The 13,290-nt window shown below is 42.9% G+C and overlaps 3 pseudogenes; 1 reads left to right on the top strand and 2 right to left on the bottom strand.

The window, feature by feature from the left end:
- Nucleotides 1-211: 211 nt before the first annotated feature.
- Nucleotides 212-1,417, top strand: LOC110741461 (annotated as a pseudogene).
- A 5,687-nt stretch (nucleotides 1,418-7,104) lies between these two features.
- Nucleotides 7,105-8,107, bottom strand: LOC110740458 (annotated as a pseudogene).
- A 114-nt stretch (nucleotides 8,108-8,221) lies between these two features.
- On the bottom strand, nucleotides 8,222-12,539 carry LOC108582244 (annotated as a pseudogene).
- Nucleotides 12,540-13,290: the final 751 nt, after the last annotated feature.

Genomic DNA, 13,290 nt, shown 5'->3' with positions numbered 1-13,290 from the left:
CCCGGCCAACTTGGGGGCCCATATTAAACAATTAAATCACTGACAGGCTCCACCCCGGGCGGCCCCAGACATGGGTTTCCCGCGGCAACACCCGCGGCACACCCGGCGCAGGCGCTGCCCTGATCCCCCGGCTCCAGGGGGCAATGAGGGGGCAGTGGAAGGGGCACTACTCCTCGGGCATTACTTAGAGAAGCCAGACCGGGAGTCCCGGCCTCCCGCCGGCCGTCTCTCTCTCTCCCGCCCAGGCCCGCGCGGTTATCCGCCAGAGGGACAGTCGGCCCAATATGTCAAGACCTCTGATCACTAGATCCCCTGCATCTCCGCTGAACAACCAAGGCATCCCTACACCGGCACAACTCACAAAATCCAGTGCACCTGTCCACATTGATGTGGGCGGCCACATGTACACCAGCAGCCTGGCCACCCTCACCAAATACCCTGTAACCAGAATCGGAAGACTTTTTGATGGTACAGAGCCCATTGTTTTGGACAGTCTCAAACAGCACTGTTTGTTGAAGTAGGACAGAGAAACTGGTCGTTTTTAAAGGCCCTGTGAGTGCCTTGTTGCGCGTGTGGACCCAGACCTCAGGGAAAGGATTACACTAAGCAGTGACAAATCCCTGATAGAAGAAGTATTTCCAGAGATCGGCGACGTGATGTGTAACTCTGTCAATGCAGACTAGAATCACGACTCAACACACGTCGTCAGGTATTTCCAGAGATCGGCGACGTGATGTGTAACTCTGTCAATGCCGACTAGAATCACGACCTAACACACGTCGTCAGGTTTCCACTAAGTGGCTACTGTCACCTCATCTCAGTCCAGGTCCTCGAGAGGTTGCAGCAAAGAGGATTTGAAATCGTGGGCTCCTGTGGGGAAGGAGTGGGCTCGTCCTAGTTCTGCGAATGCGTCCTTCATAGGGAACTGAGGCGGACGTCCCCCCGTACCCTCCATCACCCAGATAAAGCAAGAGCCTCTGGACTAAACGGACATATTTCTTATGCAAAAAGGAAAACACATACAACTAATAGCTCAAACAACAACAACAAAAAGGACATTTATGTGCAGTTCAGAGAGCAAACCAAGTCCTGGACCTAAACTTGAATAAAAGACACATTTATATCCAATAGAGACCACACCTGTATTCATATGGGAACAATTGGAATAATGATATCCTCAAGGTGTTAAAAAAATTATATATATATATGTCAAAAGATAGGAAATGAAAAAAAGAAGAAAAAAAAAGGGTGCTAGCCGCAGTTGGTGGTGTGATGGCCATGAAGTGTCCTGGGCCTCCCGAGCCTCTGACTAATAAACAAGCCATGAGCGGTGAGGACACAGTCTCCTTACAGTTTCCATTGCCAACAGCCATCCATTATTTCTTTTTCCTTTGTCTTTCCTTTTCCTTTTTTTTTTTTTTTAAAACAACAGCAACAACAAAAACACCTTGAATCAAGTTTCTTTGTATACGGAGGTTCCACATCTCTCTTTTGGCAGGGACCGGGCAAGACTTCAGAAAAACCCTCATGAGCACACTGCATTTGAAAGATGTTAGACACGAAATGCTAAATGTAGTTTGTACAGAAGTCACACTTTTTTGTCCACCTCACAGATGTGAACTTTACTTTGTTTTAAAACTAATCAGTTTTGCCAAGGGGCCAGAATTATTCCTTGTTTGAATTGCTCCCGTTCAAGTCTGCTGCTTTCCTACAATTTTTCAAATTTTATAATGTATTAAATACGATAAACTGTTTAAAAAATAAGGTCTGTGTGAAACACACGTGTAGGGATCAGGCTGGATTAAAATGAAATTTTTCTTTTAAAAAAAATTACTGAAAAAAGCACAAAAATGTACAACATGTGACACTAAATAGATGGTGATCAGGACACCGTTACAGTACGACAGTTGAAACAAGAGGCAGCACACTGCCTTGTTTGACCTCAGCTAAGAACTGCGCCTGCGGAAACACATTTTTCACCGCTCGGGGCACGCTTGTGAATGACTGAGGAGGCCTGACAATGATTGATTCGGGGGTTACAAATAAATTTCAGCGAGCAGGCAAATTTGGAAGTTTGGAACCTGCAAATAATGAGAGTATCTCATGAAGCCACTAGAGGATGTCCTTTTGCCCAAAAAGAGAATTCAGTCAAAAAGAAGAAATGTTGTGATATAGAAAACAGAAGATTCAACCCAGGAAGGATTGGAGTGGGTGGGAAAGGAGTCTTCAGAAATAGGAAAGTGATAAAACACTCGATGCACCTGATTATACTGAGAAGAGACTTAAATAACTGGTGGAAAATTGTGCTTGGATTAATGACGATTATATATGTATTTAAAACCAAGTTAATAAACAATAGGCCAGGCATGGTGGCTCACGCCTGTAATCCCAGCACTTTGGGAGGCCAAGGTGGGTGGATCACCTGAGGTCTGGAGTTGAGACCAGCCTGACCAACATGGTGAAACCCCGTCTCTACTAAATATACAAAAAATTAGCCAGGTGCGGTGCCGGGCGCCTGTAGTCCCAGCTACTCGGGAGGCTGAGGCAGGAGAATGGCGTGGACCCAGGAGGCGGAGCTTGCAGTGAGCCGAGATGTGCCACTGCACTCCAGCCTGGGCAACACAGCAAGACTCTGTCTCAAAAAAAAAAAGAAAAAAAATTAGCTGGGTGTGGTGGCGCATGCTTGTAATCCCGGTTACTCGGGAGGCTGAGGCAGGAGAATTGCTTGAACCCGGGAGGCAGAGGTTGCAGTGAGCCAAGATGGCACCATTGCACTCCAGCCTGGGCAATAAGAGTGAAACTCCGTCTCAACAACAAAAAAAAAGGGGGGGGGGGGGGAATAAACAATAAAATGAACGCTATCTCTAGGGAAAACAAAAAGTTGGGGTAGAAAAGGAAATACCAACATAGATAGGCTTTTGCAAAAATCTCAGTGACAGCAGACATGTCTATTACTGTCATAACGTGAGTAGTGAGCACTGTTCTACCAGCACCAGGATGCCACCGTCTTGACAGCACGGGGAGGGGAGTGGGAAGGATGGAAGTCTGTGGTGGGGCTGGGAAGGCAACAGGGGATCTGCAAGTCCAAAATTTCAAGATGCGACAACATAAGCATGTTGTTTGCAGATGCAGCAGGTAAATTCCCCCCAAGAAAAAGCATTCTGGGTTGGGGAAAAGCTGGAGTGGTGTGTAGGACACAGGGTGTAAGAGAATGCTGTATTTTGCTATAAGCATTCTTAGAATATCTCCTGATACATGTATATAATAACTTTCATAATAATAAAAATTGGGGGAAGAAGATGGGTTTTGAGTGATGGAAGAAAAATTGAAGTATCCAGATGATGTAGTAGTCAGGGTTGTTAACAATGTCCTTGGAAAATTCCAGGCTTAGAGCCAATAAACACAAAGCCCAGAATGGGGCTCAGGCAGATTGCCCAGGAGGCTGCAGAGCCGCATTTGGGGTCGGTAGGCCACCATGCCTCTCTGTCACCCTCCATGGAGCTGCTGGAGCGACAGCTTTGGACCCAAGTGATGGACACTGTGAAGAGAAAACAAAACCTTCCTGGATGGGGAAGGAGAATCAAAACACAAGCCCAGAACTCCCCACTTTTAGAGCAGACCCCAAGCCAGGGTCCAAGCCCCCTGGATAAGGAGAGGAGTGGGAAATCAAACTCAGAAGGCAACCCCCTGCTCCCATGCCAGAGGACCACACAGTCTTTTCCACTCCCAGGTTGACCAGTGTAGGGTTTCTTCCATGACAATTACCATCGGACCACCAGGAGTTTCCCCATGGGCTGAGGAAACCCAATGTTTAATACAGACCCTCAACTACACACAGGAACAGAAAACCTGGAATCAATCATTTGAGGAAACAGAAGTAGCCCCAAAGAAAACAAAGCTAGTAGGGCAAAGAGGAAAGGATTTTCATCATAAGTATAATGAATATCCTGAGAATATCCTGAGAATATCATTCTGAATAACTCAGAATGAATATCCTGAGTTTAAGTAGATACTGCATTTTTTAAGTGTTATGAAAAAAAAAATTAACTTATTGAAAATGTTACTGGATGGAAAGTCATTTTTTTCTTAATGTTTTAGATGGAGTCTCACTTTGTAGCTCAGACTGGAGTGCAGTGGCACGATCTTGGCTTACTGCAACCTCCGCCTCCCAGGTTCAAGCAATTCTCCTGCCTCAGCCTCCTGAGTAGCTGGGATTACAGGCACACACCATCATGCCCAGCTAATTTTTGTTTTTTCAGTAGATACAGGGTTTCACCATGTTGGCCAGGCTGGTCTCGAACTCCTGACCTCATGATCCACTCACCTCGGCCTCTCAAAGTGCTGGGATTACAGGCGTGAGCCACCATGCCTGGCCACAGATGGAAAGTGTTGACTGTGAGTTGTCCAGCTTCTTGGTATGTTGAACAAAGAATTTGACAAAACAGAAAAAGAAGAAAGAAGCAATGAAAGTGTAGATTTACTGAAGCGAAAGTATGCTCCAGAGAGTGGTAGCAGGCTGGAGCAAGTGGCTCAAGAGCCCACGTTACAATGTTCTTTAAGGTTTTTATTAAGCTAAAAGAATTTGGTAACACCCCCTAGGTGCCCTTTAGAGGCCTCTAATTGATTACACCCTTTGAAGGACTGGCCTACAGCCAATCAAAGGCTGAAGTGGAGACTTCGCCTGTGACCAATCAGAGGCTGAAGTGAAGAGTTGGCCTGCAGCCAATCAGAGGCTGAAGTGGAGACTTCTGTCTGGTTATCACAGGAGTGAGGGTGTGGCCTGTAGGCTGCTTAACCTTGCCTAGAACTAGCTGCATCTGCTGTCCTTTTGCTTACGCCTTAACCCTTGGTTGCTCCAACTCCCTATTCTTCCACCTCAAAAATTAACAATGATTGCCAAAATAAAAATAGGGCAGTAGACGAGGCCAGTAAATGAGGCCAGTAGATGTGCGATAACAAAATGGACAAAGCTGAAGATAAAATTTGTAAACTAAAAGATTAAGAAATTACCCCAGAATGCAATACAAACAAATATGAGAGACAGGGGAGATAGATTCAGAAATTCCAGTGGCCATCTAACAGGAATTCTAGAAGGAAAACATAACCTTCATAATTTGGGCAGGGAGGGAGTACTTTCTAAGAATGTTACAAAATCCAAAATAAAAGATTGTCAAATGTGACATTATGAAAGTCAAAATGTTGGTACTGCAAAAAAGAAATGAGCAAAACTAAAACATAAGTGACAGTCTTGGAGAAAATATTTGCATCATTCATAACATGTGAAAACTTAACGTCAAAAATACAGAGAGAATTTCTGCAAATTTGCTAGAGAGAGGGAAGGAGTAGAAAAATGCACAAAGAAAATGATGTGAGAGAACAAGGAAAGGTTACTGGCTGGATTTCAGTGGAGGTCAGTGGCTGGGCCCGAGGTGTAGGTTCCTCCATGAGGGCAGGGTCTGGTGTGGTGTGAATTTCCCACCGGTGCTGATGGAGGGAGCACCAGCCTGTCAAGTAGTGGACAGAGAGGAAAAAAGAGGGGCCAGGCTTGAAAGCAATGAGCAGTCAGACCCCCAAAATGGCTTTATTACAGTTCTAATGCCAGAAATTTAATTTTTTCTCAAACCTCAAAATAATCTCTCCTCAGCAAAGTAAATAAATGACATCATTGGGATGTTTTGAAAATCATATTCAAAAGCCACCATAATGCAGTAGTAAATACTTTCCAGAACAAAAGGCAGCCAATGCGGATAATTATTAGGAGCTCAACCATCATTATCTCACACCCCAAAACAGCCAACCTTCCAGCCTTTAGTGCACTTACTAATTGGAGTCGGACAGAGGCCCCATAGTCAAAGACATAGCCTTTAGTAAAAAATAAGAAAGCTCTTTGAATTTATGAGTCCATGTGCCATAAGAACATCCACAATGTTCTGACAGAGCCTTCAAACTCCTGTTGCCATCGTCACAGTCTATTCTTGTGGGTTACGCTCTAATTTAGTAACTGGGGAAACATCTCCCCGCATGGCTGCCACTCAGAGAGCTGGGTTTCGACTCATCACTCCTTTCTTTGACATTAAACAAGGGTCGTCATTTATTTAAGAAGCTACATTTCAGACTTTTGTGTATGGTAGAGTAAAGGTGTGTGTGCACCCATATCCCCTTGATAATTAATGATGAGCTAGGAGAATGGGAGAGAAAAGAAGAAGAAGGAGACAGAAACACAGACTTTTTAAATGAAGCCAAGAGATACCTGTTCATTGCACACGAACATTTGAGGACTGGGAACTGCCTTAGCAGAATGTGTAGAATGAAAACTAGATGCCTACCAAGGACTGATTCATCCTGCAGAACTTGGAAATGCTCAGGGATTGAAGACATGGGTACCTTGAAGGCAGACATAAGGTGTGGACCAGAACATGGTGGGAAACATAAAAGTCTGCATAAAAACAACCAGGAAGCCTGGACCAGCAGCTGGCTACGCACACATGAATGAGCCGAGGCTGGCTGACACCAGCCAAAGTGCAGAGCAGAGCCTATAAGCTAACTAAGTGTGTTTTATTTTTATTTATTGTTATTATTATTATTATTATTGAGATGAAGTTTTGCTCTTGTCACCCAGACTGAAGTGCAATGGCATGATCTCAGTTCACTGCAACCTCCACTTCCTAAGTTCAAGCAATTCTCCTGCCTCAGCCTCCTGAGTAGCTGGTATTACAGTAACCCGCCACCATGCCCAGCTAATTTTTTGTGTTTTTGGTAGAGACAGGGTTTCACCACGTTGGCCAGGCTGGTATCAAACTCCTGACCTCAGGTGATCCACCCATCTCGACCTCCCAAAGTGCTGGGATTACAGGCGTGAGCCACTATGTCCGGCCTCCCTCTCCAGACTCTATTTCCCCTCTGCCACCTGGATACCAGGAGAATTGCTTGAACCTGGGAGGTGGAGGTTCAAGTGAGCTGAGATCGCACCACTGCACTCCAGCCTGGGTGACAGAGTGAGACGCCATCTCAAAATAAAATAAAATAAAATAAAATAAACTGTTGGAAGCTATTAAGTGCAATAGTTATGAAAGTAGAAATGTCGAGTAGAACACACTATTAAAGCTATGAATATGAAAAAAAGAGCTTTCAATTGTTTTGTATGTTCTCTAACTGATCTATTTCTTTGGATAATCTAGTAATTTCTTCTTCCAGATATCCTTGAGTAACAACAACTTGTTGCCACTGGCAAGCAAAAGTGATAGCCATTTCTTGTTGTACTTTGTGGCTGCAGTTTGCACTCCTGAAGCTAGCAAACATCTGAAGCTTCTCAGATGCGTAGTTCACAAACCGCTGTTTAAAGCCTCTTTCCTTGGCACAGGTGCTCCAGGATAGCCTTTCATAAAGATACCAAACTCCATACATACATAATGAAACATATATGAATTGCCAGCCTACAGTTTTCCAAATTACTCCTCCAACAGTGATGCCCATAGAAGTCCTAGATGTAAGAGAAGCTAATCCTGTTATGAAGGTAACCATGAGTTCTGTGTGTGATGCATTATCTGGTGTTGCTGGGTTGATAGAAGCAGTGGGAGTACAGGCTAAAGAGCTGGGGAAAGTGAGGCTCTGACAATCCCAGGAGCGCCCTCTGAGCATCTGTAGGAATCAATGCACAAGTGAAGACCAGCCCAGGGAAAAATGGAATACACTGTCCTCTTGAAAATCCAGTCATAACTTGTGGCAATAGAGCTCATAACTGAGGTCAAATTTCTTGCAAGGGATCAGTGTATGCAGTTTATTCTATATGTCAGCTGAAAATAATGGTTTCAAATTTTTAATAATTTCTTGCTAGGATTAAACACTGAGGCATTGTCTTCACTGGTGCATCAATCAACCATATTTCTTCTGATACCATCTTCTAAGTGCTAATTTAAGTCACCTTTATATACTTTCAATCCACTTAGAGTAGGATGAAACTCTGAACAAAATTCATCAACCAAAACAGACAGTCAACAAATCTCATCTGTCCTTGCACATGAAACCTTGTTTGCCATTTCCTTGGTAACCTCCCTGATTTTTTTCTTTTTTTCTTTTTTTTTTTTTTGAGATGGAGTCTCGCTCTGTCACCCAGGCTGGAGTGCAGTGGCGCGATCTCGGCTCACTGCAACCTCCGCTTTGCCACCATGCCGGACAAATTGTTGTATTTTTAGTAGAGACGGGGTTTCATCATGTTGGCCAGGCTGGTCTTGAACTCCTGACCTCGTGATCCACCTGCCTCAGCCTCCCAAAGGCATGAGCCACCACACTCGGCCTTTCTGATTTTTTTCTTAACATCTAGTGTTAAAAGGTTCATCTGGTTTGGGATAAAGTTCAGTCTACCAATTTGTTCTTCCCACTCCTCCTTTGAATAAGCTCTTCTCTGTCACTGCCACGTTTATTGAATCTATTGTGTTTTTCACAATATCTAGTCTTGGCTTAGCTCCGATAGTGTGCTGTTTGAACCTTGTTTTCACTGCTGATTGTGAGATACACTCCTCAAAGATTTGTTAAAATTCTGAAACTCCTGTAATCTTGCCTGAAATCCTTTCCCAAGTACTTCACTGCCTTCTGGCATCCCCTGTGGTTTGTGCTGTCTAGCACTAAGAACTTCCTTTGCTGAAATGAAGAATATATGATTCTGTGCTTCTAAAGGATCCACAACTTTAACCTCCTCCACAAATAAATGCAAGCACCTTTCCATGTGCTGTCTGCATACATCTTCCTTATATTCTGGCTCTGATGAAGAGACAACCCAGTGATTATTCAGAGTTAAATTATTAGGCTTGGAAAGCTGCTTTTACCTTGTGAAAAAAATGTTTTTCTGTGTTCATTAGTGTTGATTCAGAGTTTACAAACAAAATGATGACATGAGCATCTAACCAACACTCATCAATCCAGGTATCCAGCTCTGTAGTGACATCTGTGCCTGGACTGTCTACTAAAACCATCTCACCTTTCAAGAGGACACACTTTGTCTTTGGCCAAAACACATGTGTATGACAGCCAGCATCCAAGTCTTTGTCCATCTGAAGGGCTGATGAACTGTCTTTACGCTCTTTTTTCATCTTATCCCTTTGTCATAAGATAGGTTTTATCTCCATTGGTCCCTTAAACACTTAGGAAGCAACTGGTTGCATAGTCAGTCCCACTAGGGAGAGCTTTATCCCACAACATTGCATTGATAACAGAGCTTGTCCTGCCAAAAAATGCCACCTTCATTTGTCTCTGACATAGCACGTTACCAATGATAGAAAGCTTGTTTTTATATTCTTGTATTTCTACTTGATTATCCTCAGTAGCTCAGTCAAGTTCTAGATTCTTATATGTTGCTATTTTTATTCCACCTGGATTGGATCTTCAGATCTTGAGCTGAGAAGGGAGATTCACATACTTCAGCAATATGTGATCCTCAGTGACAAACTCCAGTAACTGGTCAAAGATTGCAGTAATTGCCTTCTTATCCAGCACAAAGTGCTTCAGTGGAAAAGTCCCCAAGCTGCCCCATCTTTCCAAGAGATCACTCTGTTAATTTTTTTAAAATCTTTTTTTCTCTTGGTGTTTCATTTTAGATAGCATCCAATTAGTACTGTCTTTTAGGTCACTGATATTTTCTTCTAAACTTTCTGATCTGCTGCAATTCTCATCTAATATATTTTTCAACTCAGTTTTTGAAGTTTTCATCTCTAGAAGTTTGATTTGGATCTTCCATGTCCCTACTTAGCATTTTTAATCTTTTCTCTAGCTTCTTGAACTTATGAAATTTGATCAGAATGACTGTTTTAAAGTCCTTGCCTATTCTATCATTTGTGTCATTTTGAAGCTGGTTTTGATTCAATGATTTTTCTTCTCATTATGGACTGTATTTTCCTGCTTCTATGAATGTCTGGCAATTTTTCTTTGAATAGTAGATATTGATGATTTATTTCATGGGTTGTTGACTATTTTTGTACTCCTATAAATATTTCTGAGCTCTGTTCTGAGATATAGTTAAGGTACTTTGAAAGAGTTTGATCATTTCTGGGCTTGCTTTTAAGATTTGTTCATTAGAAGCAGATGTGAATTTATTCTAGGATTAATTTTTCTCCACTACAGTGGCAAGGCGGTTCTTCATACATTAACTGATGCTCTCTGAATTACAAGGTTTTCCATTCTGGTTTTTGGGAACAGGTGCTATTTTTGGCCTTGTGTGTTCTTTGAAGCACTGTTCTCTTCAATCTTTTGGATCATTCTTCCCCCATCCTCAAAGCATTTCCTCACACATATGTACTGATCAGTGCTCTGCTCAAGATCCCATGGAACTCTCTGCAGGTCTCCAGGGTTCTTCCTCTGTGCAGCTCTCTTCTCTTCAGAACTCTTGCTCTCTTGACTTCCCCAATTCCCAGCTCTGTCTCAACTCAGGAAGACCACCATGCTCCACCTGGGTGCCCCTCCCTGCGCCATGGCCTGAAAGCTTTCTCAGAGCCATAAGATGGGCAATCTTAGGGCTCACTTTGACGCAGGGCAGCTGAGCCCCCAAATTGGAGTCTTACCCCAGGAAGGTTCTTGGCTTTACCTACGAAGGAATTCAAGGGTGAGCCAGGGGTATTAGACAGCAATCTTTTATTGAACCAGAACTGTCCTCACAGAGCAGGGCTAACTCATAGGCAGTACCCCAAAGCATCTCTTGTGGGCTGTTGGCTACCTGTATTTTTACCTACTGTTACCCACCTTTAATTATATGCAAAATTAAGGGATGAATTAATGCAAATTAAGGGCAGGTCATTCAGAACTTTCTAGAAAAGAGGGGGCAACTTCCTGGTCATTGCCACAAAAAGAGGTGATAAGTTCTGGTCATTGCCATGACATTTGTAAATTGTCTTGGTGCTGATGAGAGTATCTTATACTAACGAGCACTGGGAGCAACTAGAAGGTGCCTTTGAGCCACCTGCTGGTTTTTGCCAGTTTCTTCACTGCATCCTGTTTTGACCAGATCCTGGCTTGGTCAGCAGGGTTGTGACTGGAAAGCAAGTCCTCCCAGCCTCCTTCTCAACTGCACGTTTCTCATGCTTCTTAGAGATCACTGTCCTTTGTTGCCTGATGTCCATGCCATGTTGTTCTTTCATGATTTATTTTGGTTGTTTCAAGCAGGAAATTGTTACTCCATTTCAACCAAATGTAAAGCCCTTTAAAATCTCTTTCATTTTACACTGTGTTCTCCAGATAAAATTCCTTTGACTTTCTGCAGTCTTTTTTTGAATAGTAAACCTAAAAATATACTTATTTTTGGATGTTTAAAAGATTTCTCTAGTTATTATAGTGCAAGTTCATTTTTATATTTCAATATCAGGCTTTCATTTTAATAGCAATATTATTGTCTACCTTATACTTACTCATATTACAACTTCTCTCAAAATGCTCTTTGAAGCCATTTCTGAAGTTGAATCAGGAAATTATCTAGCAAAGGCCAAGAATTAGGATTATGGCTCTATTACAATAATAGAGTGTCACTACCATACTTCTTTATAAGGCAAAAATGTTATCCATATTGTGACTGAAATTCCCATAGTAATGTCTTCAAAAAGTAAAGTAATGAGTACTTTAGTATTTTTTAAATTTACACAAGAAATTTTTTAAAAGTATCATCATTGTTTTCCAGGTTTCCTTGAAGTCCTAACAAACATAGGAACATTTCCCATTATTCTACCTGTGTATACTCATATTCCCACTATTTTCCTCCCTTATAGAAATGGCATATTGTCTTTAAGTGTTCTCTTTTTTCTTTCATTATTAAAGTACTAGTAATGATATTCAAAGATTTCCATGACTGAGCCTCTACTGGCTGTTTCACACTTTCTGCTCCACCCAAATGGAGGATTCTAAGGCCCCCTCACAGGACACTTAACTGTGTCCACCTCCATCTTCTCTGTTATCCTCCTGAGATGAACCTCCTGCCACCTTCCAATGTGCGCCATCCAATCCTACCCTTCCATAAGGAGCCAGCCCCAGGACCAAATCCAGGAAGCCTTTTCAAGATTTCCCTCCACCTCAACTCAACTTTCCCTCTTGGAAATTCCACTGTATTTTGTCTAAACTTGATTTTAACTTTGTTTTAGAGTCTTTTGTTTATATTTCTTACACTGCTAGATCAGTGATTCTCAAAGTTTAGTGTGCATCAAAATCACCCAAGGAGCTTGTTAAGACTTTGCTGAGCCCTACTCCCAGAGTCTCTGGGGCCCAATAATTTCTAGCATGCTCTCAGCTGATGCAGATCCTGCTGGTCCAAGGAAAACACTTTTCACAACCCCATGGTCTAGACCCCTTGAAAGTAGTGTCCATATCTCATGCATCTTAATTCCACAAAGTATCCAACAAAGTGACTTGCAAAGTGCTATTCAATAGGATAGCTTTATTAGTATTGAATTTCTGGACTTCGAAGATGTATTTTAGAAAATGTCATATGTATTGGCTGGGCGCCATGGTTCATGCCTGTAATCCCAACACTTTGGGAGGCCGAGGCGAGTGGATCACGAGGTCAGGAGATCGAGACCATCCTGGCTAACACGGTGAAACCATGTCTCTACTAAAAATACAAAAAAATTAACCAGGCGTTGTGGCAGGCACCTGTAGTTCCAGCTACTCGGGAGGCTGAGGCAGGAGAATGGCGTGAACCCAGGAGGCGGAGTTTGCAGTGAGCCGAGATCGCGCCACTGCACTCCAGCCTGGGAGACAGAGCGAGACTCCATCTCAAAAAAAGAAAGAAAATAAGAAAATGTCATATGTACGAATGTAATAAAAAAAAGTCACAGTTACAATGAAAAACCCAAAAGAATTTTTAAAAGAGCATAGGATCTGTTTATAAGTTTGCATGCTTCGTCAGTGAATAAAGCAATGGGGATTGGGGTGAGGCAGGCGCAGTGGCTCACTCCCGTAATCCCAGCACTTTTGGATGCCAAGGCGGGTGGATCACCTGAGGTCAGGAGTTGGAGACCAGCCTGACCAACATGGTGAAACCCTGTCTCTACTCACAATACAAAAATTAGCTGGGTGTGATGGCACATGCCTATAATCCCAGCTACTCAGGAGGCTGAGGTACCAGAATCGGTTGAATGCGGGAGGCCGAGGTTGCAGTGACTCGAGATTGGGCCACTGCCTAGGCAACAGAGTGAGACTCTGTCTCAAAAAAAAAAAAAAAAAGCCAAGAGGGGGAAGTATGAAGCTGGGTGATTTCCAATATCATATGTACCAAAGTGTCTGGTTAATTATTCCAGTTTTGCACAAAGAAAAGGTTTT

The sequence above is a fragment of the Papio anubis genome, chromosome 13, assembly GCF_008728515.1.
Source record: "Papio anubis isolate 15944 chromosome 13, Panubis1.0, whole genome shotgun sequence".
NCBI classification, from domain to species: Eukaryota; Metazoa; Chordata; class Mammalia; order Primates; family Cercopithecidae; genus Papio; species Papio anubis.
The sequence above is the reverse complement of the archived record's forward strand: the minus strand, read 5'-3'. Positions and strand labels throughout refer to the sequence as shown.